Source organism: Schistocerca americana, chromosome X (genome assembly GCF_021461395.2).
Source record: "Schistocerca americana isolate TAMUIC-IGC-003095 chromosome X, iqSchAmer2.1, whole genome shotgun sequence".
NCBI lineage: Eukaryota > Metazoa > Arthropoda > Insecta > Orthoptera > Acrididae > Schistocerca > Schistocerca americana.
The window spans coordinates 803,448,749-803,462,405 of NC_060130.1; the positions used below are offsets into that span (position 1 = coordinate 803,448,749).

At 43.6% G+C, this 13,657-nt stretch overlaps 1 protein-coding gene across 1 annotated transcript in view; it reads left to right on the plus strand.

Annotated features, from left to right (window-relative positions):
- Positions 1 to 13,657, plus strand: part of LOC124556330 (serine proteinase stubble) — a 175,394-nt gene that overhangs the window by 49,134 nt on the left and 112,603 nt on the right. The window lies entirely within an intron of this gene.

Genomic DNA, 13,657 nt, shown 5'->3' on the forward strand with positions numbered 1-13,657 from the left:
TGTTAACACGTTAGTTATTTCATCAGAACCAGCATAGAAGGGTTGGACAAAAATATGAAAATACTGCTCGAAATGCATGCTTGAATATAAAGGCAGTAAGCCTGCGTGTTGCGCTGTTGTATTTGACTACGAACGGCAGCGGTGCAATGTCCTCAATACGTTGCAAGTGTCAGTTGTGGTCACAAAAGTGTTCTGTGTAGATGTTAGTGATTTGAGTTGAAGCTAAGTGAGTTCAAACTTATGAGGTCATCAGTCCCCTAGAACTTAGAACTACTTAAACCTAACTAACCTAAGGACATCACACACATCCATGTCCGAGGCAGGATTCGAACCTGCGACCGTAGCGGTCGCGCAGTTCCAGACTGTAGCGCCTGGAACCGATCGGCCACGTTCGGTGTTTTAAGAGGCACCGTATCGACGATTGATACTGCATACACGGAAAACGAAGACACATCATCCACTAACAAGAGAAGATTCCCAAATGTCAATAAACGATCTTTCTGAACCTTGCCGGGTGTGTAGAGGGGCCATAATAGTGCAATACTTATTTTTTTATTTGCACTCAATTTTACATTTAAGGAGTGAAACACACACCTAAAGGTAATTTGGCATTCTGGGTTTAGAGGGAATAACTGCGAAACGGTGACATATAAGAACTGTTTTTCATGTGAAAGTTGGTATCTAATCTAAACAAATTTCTAAAACAAAATCTGAAACAAAAATCAGGAGGATTTCAAACTGTCACGGGTAATCCTTTATATATCATTATTTGTATCAGACATTATTTCAGTACATGGGTAAGCCTTGACGAAGAGAATATTATGTACTAGTGACTGCAGCTTGACTATATTGCTTCTCGAGTGGGGATTGACATCACAATCATTAGGCAGAATTAGTCCTGAAAGTCTGAAAATCTTCTCACAAATTTCTTCCAGCATCGAAAGCTGTATGCGTTCCACGGCTGTACCTCTGCCATCGAGACCTTCGGGGTCACAAGATGTTTCTTATCCTCGGGTACGACGCTCAAAACGTTCTTCTTTTTCACACACCTTTTCACAGTTTTAAGAGTTTGGATCGAGAGTTGTAGAATCTATTTTTGAAGCGCCAAATTTCTTTGGAACAGCATCGAAAGCTGGTAAACAAACGTCTAACCAAGTCAAAAGATATTTGAAATATGTTTTCTTTCCCTGTGAGGGAGAAATATCTATATTATTGTTAGATACTTGCTGAGCTCATTGTGAAAGAATCGTGTAGAGAATCGTATCTGACGACAAGGAACTTGTTCATCTAGTCATCCCAAAGGACTCGACGGCACGGCAATACAGCCATGGAACGTATATGGCTTTGCATGTTGGAAGAACGTTGTGGGAAGACTTTCTGTTGAATGAATATGATGTCAATCTGCACTTGAGAAACAATCTAATCACAGTCATTGGTACATACACTACTGGCCATTAAAACTGCTAATCCAAGAAGAAATGCAGGTGATAAACGGGTATTCATTGGACAAATATATTATACTAGAACTGACATGTGATTACATTTTCAGGCAATTTGGGTGGATATATCCTGAGAAATCAGTATCCAGAACAACCACCTCTGGCCGTAATAACGGCCTTGATACGACTGGGCATTGAGTCAAACAGAGCTTGGATGACGTGTACATGTACAGCTGCCAATGCAGCTTCAACACGATACCACAGATCATCAAGAGTAGTGACTGGCGTATTGTGACTAGCCAGTTGCTCGGCCACCATTGAACAGACGTTTTCAATTGGTGAGAGATCTGGAGAATGTGCTCGCCAGGGCAGCAGTCGAACATTTTCTGTATCCAGAAAGGCCCGTACAGGACCTGCAACATGCGGTCGTGCATTATCCTGCTGAAATTGAGGGATTCGGAGGGATCAGATGAAGGGTAGAGCCACGGGTCGTAACACATCTGAAATGTAACGTCCACTGTCCAAAGTGCCGTCAATGTGAACAAGAGGTGGCCGAGACGTGTAACCAATGGCACCACATACCATCACGCCGGGTAGTACGCCAGTATGGCAATGACGAATACTCGCTTCCAGTGTGCGTTCACCGCGATGTCACCAAACACGGATGCGTCCATCATGATGCTGTAAACAGAACCTGAATTCATCCGAAATAATGCCTTTTTGCCATTCGTGGAACCACGTTCGTCGTTGAGAACACCATTGCAGGCGCTCCTGTCTGTGATGCAGCGTCAAGGGTAACCGCAGCCATTGTCTCCGAGTTGATAGTCCATGCTGCTGCAAACGTCGTCGAACTGTTCGTGGAGATGGTTGTCGTGTTGCAAACGTCCGCATCTGTTGACTCAGGGATCGAGACGTGACTGCACGATCCGTTACAACCATGCGGATAAGATGACTGTCATCTTGACTGCTAGTGATACGACGCCGTTGGGATCCACACGGCGTTCCGTATTACCCTCCTGAACCCACCGATTTCATATTCTGCTAACTGTCATTGGATCTCGACCAACGGGAGCAGGAATGTCGCGATACGATAAACCGCAATCGCGACAGGCTACAATCCGACCTTTATCAAAGTCGGAAACGTGATGGTACGCATTTCTCCTCCTTACACGAGGCATCACAACAACGTTTCACCAGGCAACGCCGGTCAACTGCTGTTCGTGTATGAGAAATCTGTTGGAAACTTTGCTTATGTCAGCACGTTGTAGGTGTCGCCACCAGCACCAACCTTGTGTGAATGCTCTGAAAAGCTAATCTTTTGCATATCACAGCATCTTCTTCCTGTCGGTTAAATTTCGCGTCTGCAGTATGTCATCTTCGTGGTGTAGCAATTTTAATGGCCAGTAGTGTAATTAACGCTCTTCGGCAAAGCTTACCAAGGTGTTGAAACACGTCTGATACAAGTTAGGATATTTAGAGGATCACCCACGATAATTTTAAATCCTGCCGAATTTTGTTTTATATTGTCTTCTCCGTCGCGTATATTACGTAAAGAAATTTTATTCATTTTACGTGCATGATCTATAAACGTCATAGTCTAATCATTTCGTTACAAATTATTGTTATTATAATTATTTTCCATCGTAATACTAAATTACTTCTTATTTTCTATTAACAAAATACGCGGTAACTAAAAAACAAAACAAAAAAGAACCATAAATATAAAACGTAATATAACGATTTAAATCATAAAACAAATATAGATAAAATAAGTAATTAGATTAGTAACGAATGCTTAGATATTTGAATTAGGTATGTTGAATATACTCTGACAGCACATTTTGTGCAGATTATTTTCCAGAATTGATATTTCAGGATCCAGCTTTATTACACAGGGATGTATGTGGGATGAAAGCTTCTCTAATTTATGTTATAAGGAAATTTTTGATTTTTCAAAATTAATTAATAGTGATGGGGTATTTTTCAAAACTTCAGATTATCACAAAAGTTGATTATATAATTTCGAAGAACATTAACCATACATCAACTTCTATTTTAAAAACATTTTTTACGTATCATAGTTTTGACGATGTTCTCTCTAAACCTGAAACGCCAAATTACCTTTCGGGGTGTGTTTTACCCAGTAAATGTAAAATTGAGAACAAACAGAAAAATACGTATTACGCTATTGTGGCCCACCAAGTTTCGTTTATTGACACTTGGGAATGTTCCTTGTACATTACAACATGGGCGAAAGTGTGTGTTGTGCGATTATGACCGATGGTCATTGAAGAGGACTGTGACGGTGAAGTCACGGGAGAAATGAATGTCGCACTCGCAAATCATGTCAGCACTAAAACAAAAATAAGGGAGCTCGATAAGCTGGGAATTGCAGGGCGAGCTGGAAATCGAATACCGCACATCACTGATGCAAATACCATTAACAGGTTCAAATGGCTCTGAGCACTATGGGACTTAACGTCTGAGGTCATCAGTCCCCTAGAACTTAGAACTACTTAAACCTAACTAACTTAAGGACATCACACACATCCATGCCCGAGGCAGGATTCGAACCTGCGACCGTAGCAGTCGCGTGGTTCCACACTGTAACGCCTAGAACCATTAACAGGAAGAAGTGGTGCCGAAGCCATAAAACCTTGACTATGGAGCAATTTGAGAAAATCATTTGGTTGGCTGAGTCTTGTTTCACACTGTCTCCAACTTCTGGCAGAGTTTACGTTCGAGAAGTGAAACATGGCAGGGATCCAGTGATGATTGTTACACTGCAAGGTCTCGTTACAAAGATTACGTGACCATTTTGGCTCTTCTGATCCAACCTATGGTACAATGTTTGTTCCCCAATGGTGGTGCTGTATTCCAAGACGACTGAGCCCACGTTCACAGAGTTCGGATCGTCCAGGACTGGTTTTGTGAGCACGGGGATGAAGGTCACATTCCCTTTGCCACCACAGTCACTAGATCTCAATATATTGAGCCTTTCTGGTCTATTTTGAAGTGACGGGTGCATGATCTCAATCTACCTCCATCATCGTTATCTGAACGCGCCACTATTTTGCAGGAAAAATGGTATAAGATTCCCTTGAAAACCATAAACGACCTATATTTATCCATTTTGAGGCGACTGGTAGCTGTTTTGAATGCCAACGGTACTCCTGCACTGTATTATGCATGGTAATGTGTTGTGTTTTTAATTCTTCCATGTAACGTATTATCACTCTCTTTCCCAGGATACGTGAGGCATTTGAATATATTGTTTTAGTTGTTTATTCCTGCAACATGGAAGTACCTCGTCTCCGTATATGGGTTCCTCTTCAGACTATAGTCGTACATCTAGGAACACAAGTATTCTATGAGGCAGATTGCCCAGCACGTTAAAATTGTACGATGACGATGCTGATGTCTGGAGGAAAGTGTAATATAGTCGCTGAGTGGCTACAATGAATTTTATAACTACTTGGACAATTTTGCAGCTTGATTTAACAAATGGCAGTTCGTATTAAATCCGCACACAGAGACAGCGCTCATAAAAAGGGAGAACAAATTCAATCTGTATTCGCATACAGCAGTTTTTGTAACGTCGAGACTCACTTCATCGATTAATTATGTAGTGGCATTCTTACGAAACTGTAATCAAGGAAAACTAAATACTTTGACAAATAGGAAGAATTTTATGAAAATCTTAGTGTGTGTATAAAGGGGAGCTGAGGGCAACGTCGTTTTTACATAAAATTCAAACACATACACTGCTATTAAGTTTTTATTTTTGATCAGCTATGTAATCACCCTCGCTATCAACTACCTTTCGCCGTCTAGTATGAAAATTTCAGTGGCGGATCGATAAAAATCACTTGGTTTTTGAGAAAAATATCAGCAGATGGCACTTTGGAAATTCTCGGTATTTTCAAATTTTTGCCAGTTAGAAAATGTTGAAGCGATCGGAATTAAAGGAAATCCGATGGGGAAATATCCGGGGCTGTGGTGGGCGAGGCAATACTTCCCACCTCAATTCGTCTTGCGCAGTGCGGTCTTGCATTAACGTGTTGCAAAACAATGTCTTTTCTGTTGACAATCGATGGGCACTTTTCAATTTAAGATTTATTTACTCGATACAATTGTTCACTATACAGATCTGCATTCACAGTTTGTCCAGGTGTCAGCACTTCAATACATACAACCCCGCCAATACATCACCAAACACACAAGAGTGCCTTTTTGGGGTTTAAACGTAATTCATGGAGATTCATTCGGAGAGAGCCATAGTATTTTGCGTTTTGTATTATCACAAGTACCCATTTTTCACCTCCCATGGTTAAGTGATCAAAAAACCCTTCTGTATTGTGCCGCTAAAGCAATAAGTTGCATATGGTGAATCGGTTAGCTTCGTTTGTCTTTCTCAACCGCTGCAAATGTTCTAAAATGGTCGTCCAAGAGTGGTTAATAGTGCTCGACAAAGCCTCGATTTTCTGACATGGATTTGCTTCCACTTCTGCCTTCAACATGTCTTTGTCTAAAGTTGTTGGTCTTCCTGATCTATATTAGTTGGAAAGATCAAAATTACTGGACTTGAACTTAGAACACCGCTTTTGGCATTAAGGAACGTCTAATGCACTTGCACAAATATAACAAATGCTTTGGTAGCAACTGCTGCGTTATTACCCTTGTGAAACTCAAAGAGCTTACAGTGTCAGATATGTGCGACTTCTGGTATTTCGCTGGTCATTTCACCATAAATTGCAAAAAAGTTTAATTATTTACAAATAAACAAGTCACTCTAACCTTAACATGAGTTTATAAATGACAAAAGAATTTCCACATGCACAGAAACGATGTTACTCTCCGGTCCCCCTAATAGAAAGGAGATGTTCCAAAATACTGGTAAGAGAGTTTTCATTGAGTACTGTTAAAAATGTATCTGAACCACACCGTTTCGCCAACGAATTAGTTCAGGGCCTGCTGCTAGGTTTGTGAAGGACTGCTTCAGTCATAGTGGGGGTATTATGAGCATACACATGAAGCAGAAATATTTGGAATAAAGAAGACAATCATCTCGCGACGGGGTATCACGTAAATTTAGAGAAACGCAATACGAGCTGTGGATTAAGCAGTTAGACTACTTCGAAGATAGGGGACATAAACGGATGTGTTAGAAAAAGAAAGTACATGTGTCAGTCACCCAGAATCATTCACCCAATAGCGTGTTGCCGTTCCATTGGGACTCAAAGTCGCCATAATTTACTTGGATGGATTGCCAAAGTCCCAGTATAAGCAAGGGTCTAATCGTAAAGTTTTAACTATCACTTCGAAAACTAAATTAACGTAATTAATTTTTTGTTTGACAGTACATGTCTCTTGCCCTGTTACATATTGGAAACCCCCACACCCCCGCCCCCCTACCTGCCGCTGTCCACTAACACGACGCTAGTGGAGTCAAAACAAACTGGAGAATCGTACAGTAATTCGTTCTCGACAGGAATAGCAATGATGCAACTGTGTCAGGCCAGTCAAAGTGACATATTTAGCCGTTTAAATTGGCCCGGCACAGCTGTAACAGTATTGCTCCTGACGAAAACGAATTACTGCACGATACTCCACTTTATCAGTGGCTGTACCATTTTGTTGTAGCAACTCCAGCATTGGCGCGCAGGGGGGGGGGGGGGGGCGAGTTCAGTATGTAATAGGGCTGCAGACATGTACCTGCAAAGAAACAAAAAATGTAATTACGTGACATTGTTTTTCATGACTACCCCTCGTTCTGTGGAACAGTAATAGGGAATGGAAGGCGTTCCATGAAAGAGGACAAATCTGACCTTGCGTAAATCGTGTTGTACCGGAGAGTCGATTTATTTAGTCAGGCGACTGCTTCCGTGGCCCAATCACTATAATACTTTGCTCTCTACAGCCATAACTGACAGCCACATTGAGTTTAGAAACGGTGCATGAGCTGATCATCTGCTTCAGAATACCATTTGCAACAACATGTGAAGAACTATGTACTACGATACACTTGCAACTCCCTAGCATTATATTACTCATGTCCTTAAGCTCAAGTATCTTAGAGATCCACTAAATAACACGAGGCACTAAGAGGTGTCCTGGAGACATTATGACTTGCGACGCAGTACTACAAATATAAAATGCACCAAAAAACTGGCCATAAGGCGTGGATGGTACTTCCCGTGTCCGGTGTCCTTCCGAGGGTGGCTTATTGGAACACCAGTACAGGTCTTTGCTGCTAACACAGGAAACACAATAGTTCCTAGACTGTGGGCCAGGCCGTCCAACAAAGCTATCGGTAATACCCCTCATTGCAGAAATTCGTTCTCTAGTGGTCTACAATTATTTTCAGCCTAAATTCATTGGAAGTTTTATGGAAAAGTGCTAGGAATCCGTAAAGGAAACTGCATACAAGGCTCTAGTGCTCCAGTGTTTATGGTCTTTATGGAGTAGATGTAGTGGACTGGCCAGACAGCCAATCCACTATGACCGGTAGCCGAAAGGCACGCGTTAAGCTCACACAGGCTGGCGTGAGGTCTGGAACATTACAAGGAAATGAGAACTTAGAAAAGCGGATGTAACTGGTAGAAAACTTTAATCCACAGTTGGTGAACATCTCTCTTGACTGTACATGCTTCACAAGATAAATATCAAATGCTATGGCGCCTTGCTAGGTCGTAGCAAATGACGTAGCTGAAGGCTATGCTAACTATCGTCTCGGCAAATGAGAGCGTAGTTGTCAGTGTAGCATCGCTAGCAAGTCGTCTGTACAACTGGGGCGAGTGCTAGGACGTCTCTCTAGACCTGCCGTGTGGTGGTGCTCGGTCTGCAATCACTGACAGTGGCGACACGCGGGTCTGACGTATACTACCGGACCGCGGCCGACTTAAAGGCTACCACCTATCAAGTGTGGTGTCTGGCGGTGACACCACAGTAGACATGACAGCAGCCATCGATCTATTTCTAGAGATGCTGTGATAAGGTTGTAACTGGTGCGCACAGTCATAACGGAGATGGCCAGGGAACTTACGTGGAAATTTTTGAAAGAAAACCGACTTTGTTTTCGCGAAACCACGTTGAATAACTTCAGAAAACCCATCCGAAGTATACGCACTGTCGTCCAAAACTTTCCGAGACTGATTCCTTGACTATAAGCGACTTCAACACAGAAGCTACGGTGGCGGCCTGAATTAACAGATATAAACAACACATCTGCGTTTGAACAGGCACTTGTGGACAGGCAGAAGTCTGTCTCGCACACCTTGACTCCTAGAAAAAAGAAGGAAAAAAAAAAACAACGCCGCATGGACATCAGTCGAGACTTGATTGAAATGCAAAATGCGGACAGTTCTTTTTGGGAGGAAACCATCACGGGTGACGAGGCTTGGTGATATCGTTACGAACCTACCACCAAACGACAAAGTGTAGAAATTCATATGAAGGGTCAACGCTTTACTACATGACCGACATTCAAGACAACGTGACGTGCGAGTTGAACATCCCAAAGAAGGACTTTTCTGCAATTTAATGCCGGCCGGAGTGGCCGTGCGGTTCTAGGCGCTACAGTCTGGAGCCGAGCGACCGCCACGGTCGCAGGTTCGAATCCTGCCTCGGGCATGGATGTGTGTGATGTCCTTAGGTTAGTTAGGTTTAATTAGTTCTAAGTTCTAGGCGACTGATGACCTCAGAAGTTAAGTCGCATAGTGCTCAGAGCCATTTGAACCATTTGCAATTTCATCTGGTTTATGAACGTTCTGTGATTTGAGCTCAGGTGGGAGGAGACTATGTAGAAGACTTGAAGCATTAAAAAGCTCATCTTAACTTTTCTCTATTTTTTTACTAATCCAGTACCGAATCTTTTTTGACTGACGGGTATGTGGATATTGCTACCAATGCAGATGTCCTGGATCGTAACACGTGTACTACCCAAAAATTGAATGAGGCACAAGTGTCCAACGCCTTGACATCTACATCTATGTCTACAAGCCACCTGATGGTGTATGGCGGAGACTACTAGTACCACTAACTGATTCCCCTTTTTCTGTTCCACTTGTAAATGGCACGTGGAAAGAATGGTTGTCCGCAAACCTTTGTATTAGGTCTAATTTCCGGAATTTTTTCGTCGTGCTCATTTCGTGAGATGTATGTGGGAGGAATTAATATGGTGTCGGATTCCTCTCGGAACTCTCTCTCTCTCGTAGTTTTAATAGTACACCTCCCCGTGATGCACAACGCTTCTGTTCCACTTCTGGCATAAGCCAATTCGCCCGCTCTTGAATAACTGATAATTACTGCTTTTTCCTCGATATTTACTTTTTCTCTAAGTATTTCCAGCTTAATGTTTTCTCCATTGTATGCTCTACGAGTTCTCATTACAACCGTGAAGGTCTAGTTATAATATTGTAGTACATATGGGTACGTGAAAATTTAATTATAATTCGTCTAAAGATTATTTCGTTATTTATATGTTTTCTTTAGTTACTACTATCTCAAGCAGCATCTTTCATACTCTGTTTTACAGCAGATTTGAAATATGGTGTGTAATGTAGAGATATGAGCAACCATTTGTGTTTTGTACGCTAAATATTTATGACAAGTGTTTTAACAAACTCTACTTCAGTAAATCCCATAAAATGGATAATATTTAAAAAAATTAATATTTATGTACCAAAGAAAGCAATGGGTCAGGCAAAGATGAGAAAACATCATTAAGAAAGAAAAACAGCGATAGGAAAGAATTTATTTCTGAGCAGGAGTGTATACATAAATGAAATCTCTCGCCGATAGCCATCGATTTTTTGCAGTGCAAACGATATCGACGCTCGGAGAACATCCTGAAGAGCACATTTTCACACATGTAACCAAATGAAGACTGCAATTTCAGTATTTTTGTCAGCGAACGCTATGTACCTCACTAAAATATTATTTATGTAACATAAAATAAGGACTACCGATAAAGGCACAAGATAGTGACTTGTTTCGTCTCTCGTATGATTTCCAAGAAGAAGGTTTTTTTTTGACATTACAGAATATTCGAAGGAGTTTATGCTCCGGGTTTGTATACGCCTGCTGTAAAACAGGGAGACGAAATTGTGGTAGTGCGCGCGCTTAAATTAGAGTAGTGTATCTTACAAAGATTATTTCCTTACGAAAATACAATATCGCAAAGAGATAGGCCGCTAACGGTCAAAACAGTTTATCAACAGCTTCCCTAACAAGCGCTATCACCTTATGTAAGACCTGTTCACTTGTCGTTTTTTTAAATCACTTAAAAAAGAGTATCGGAATGGTGTGTTGACGAGGGCTGCGGTTTGATTCCTCGCACCCCCTTGCCTGGCTGACCGAGTGAAGTAAAGTTCCGCGTTCTGGCCCTAGAATGGTCAATCCGGCGCGACTGACTGCGGTGTCATCCTCCGGTAATGGCGTCATAGGGTGTGGTATGCAGGGGTACGTGGTCAGCGCACCCCTCGTCTGGTCGTTGTCGGGTTTCTAGAGATTGGAATCGCTACTTCTCGCTCAAGTAGCTCCTCAGTTGGTCTAACGAGGCAGATTGCACCCCGCTCCAGTCCTCCCACAAGAGGAAAGTCCTGATAGTGCCGGGAATCGAGCCCGGGTCCCCTGCAAGGCAGTTAACCGTGCTGACCGCTCATCTACGGAGGCAGGCAGCTGAACAAGTACTCATAGTTCAATGATCTCGGTGAGAAAGATAATTCATCATCTCCACTACTCTCCACAATGCCTCGTAATCTACACTCCTGGAAATTGAAATAAGAACACCGTGAATTCATTGTCCCAGGAAGGGGAAACTTTATTGACACATTCATGGGGTCAGATACATCACATGATCACACTGACAGAACCACAGGCAACAGAGCATGCACAATGTCGGCACTAGTACAGTGTATATCCACCTTTCGCAGCAATGCAGGCTGCTATTCTCCCATGGAGACGATCGTAGAGATGCTGGATGTAGTCCCGTGGAACGGCTTGCCATGCCATTTCCACCTGGCGCCTCAGTTGGACCAGCGTTCGTGCTGGACGTGCAGACCGCGTGAGACGACGCTTCATCCAGTCCCAAACATGCTCAATGGGGGACAGATCCGGAGATCTTGCTGGCCAGGGTAGTTGACTTACACCTTCTAGAGCACGTTGGGTGGCACGGGATACATGCGGACGTGCATTGTCCTGTTGGAACAGCAAGTTCCCTTGGCGGTCTAGGAATGGTAGAACGATGGGTTCGATGACGGTTTGGATGTACCGTGCACTATTCAGTGTCCCCTCGACGATCACCAGTGGTGTACGGCCAGTGTAGGAGATCGCTCCCCACACCATGATGCCGGGTGTTGGCCCTGTGTGCCTCGGTCGTATGCAGTCCTGATTGTGGCGCTCACCTGCACGGCGCCAAACACGCATACGACCATCATTGGCACCAAGGCAGAAGCGACTCTCATCGCTGAAGACGACACGTCTCCATTCGTCCCTCCATTCACGCCTGTCGCGACACCACTGGAGGCGGGCTGCACGATGTTGGGGCGTGAGCGGAAGACGGCCTAACGGTGTGCGGGACCGTAGCCCAGCTTCATGGAGACGGTTGCGAATGGTCCTCGCCGATACCCCAGGAGCAACAGTGTCCCTAATTTGCTGGGAAGTGGTGGTGCGGTCCCCTACGGCACTGCGTAGGATCCTACAGTCTTGGCGTGCATCCGTGCGTCGCTGCGGTCCGGTCCCAGGTCGACGGGCACGTGCACCTTCCGCCGACCACTGGCGACAACATCGATGTACTGTGGAGACCTCACGCCCCACGTGTTGAGCAATTCGGCGGTACGTCCACCCGGCCTCCCGCATGCCCACTATACGCCCTCGCTCAAAGTCCGTCAACTGCACATACGGTTCACGTCCACGCTGTCGCGGCATGCTACCAGTGTTAAAGACTGCGATGGAGCTCCGTATGCCACGGCAAACTGGCTGACACTGACGGCGGCGGTGCACAAATGCTGCGCAGCGAGCGCCATTCGACGGCCAACACCGCGGTTCCTGGTGTGTCCGCTGTGCCGTGCGTGTGATCATTGCTTGTACAGCCCTCTCGCAGTGTCCGGAGCAAGTATGGTGGGTCTGACACACCGGTGTCAATGTGTTCTTTTTTCCATTTCCAGGAGTGTATTTTAGAAACAAAGTTAAGATGCACATTTAGTACTTCCTATTCCTTACGACAGCTAACTGATATGGCGCAATCCCCACGGTACCAACCTCTAATTGAGATGAAATGAAATGAAATGTGTGTGAGATCTTATGGGACTTAACTGCTAAGGTCATCAGTCCCTAAGCTGACACACTACTTAACCTAAATTATCCTAAGGACAAACACACACACCCATGCCCGAGGGAGGACTCGAACCTCCGCCGGGACCAGCCGCACAGTCCATGACTGCAGCGCTTTAGACCGCTCGGCTAATCCTGCGCGGCTCTAATTGAGATCATAGAGGTTTTATACAGGGCGTATCATAACGAACAACGAAAACAGACACGCGTGAAAGTATACTGTAATAGAAGCAATAACTATCCAGTAAATATGGAACAGCAAAAAGCTGTTTGCGAGATAACTGTGAATAGTGGTTACAAGCCACCAGTGTTTTCAACCGAAATACTGTCTTCGTTAGATCAAATTTATCTGAAATATAAACTTTTGAACTAAGTAATTTGACTCAAATTTTATGATGTGACGCCGGTATTTTTTGCTACCGTTATAAGATGGCATCTAACTCTCCAATATGATCATCGATGGAAGGGTGGAGCAGGAGCAATACGTTATTCACCAAGATCAGCTGACCTCAATTCTCCTGATTTTTCTCTCTAGGCTCATCCCAGAAGTGAAGTATACAGCACTCCCGTTGATGCAACTGAAGAACTGGAGCTGCGAAATGTACACTCTTGTCAAAGATTACAAAATGATCCGGTGTGTTTGAAGGAACTCTTTTAACTCACTGCAGAGACGAGTAAAGTACCACATCCAAATGCAAGAATTACTCATGAAACACCTCCTTTAACATGCAAAGTGTACAGTAAAATGTAAGATGTAATGTACTGAAGCAGAATTGTATTTCTTGTTAACTTAGACATGGGTGAAACATGTGCCACTGTAGATGGGGACTTCATCGAAAAGTTTACGCCTTAAATAGATTTGTACTAACGAGAAGTATATTTCA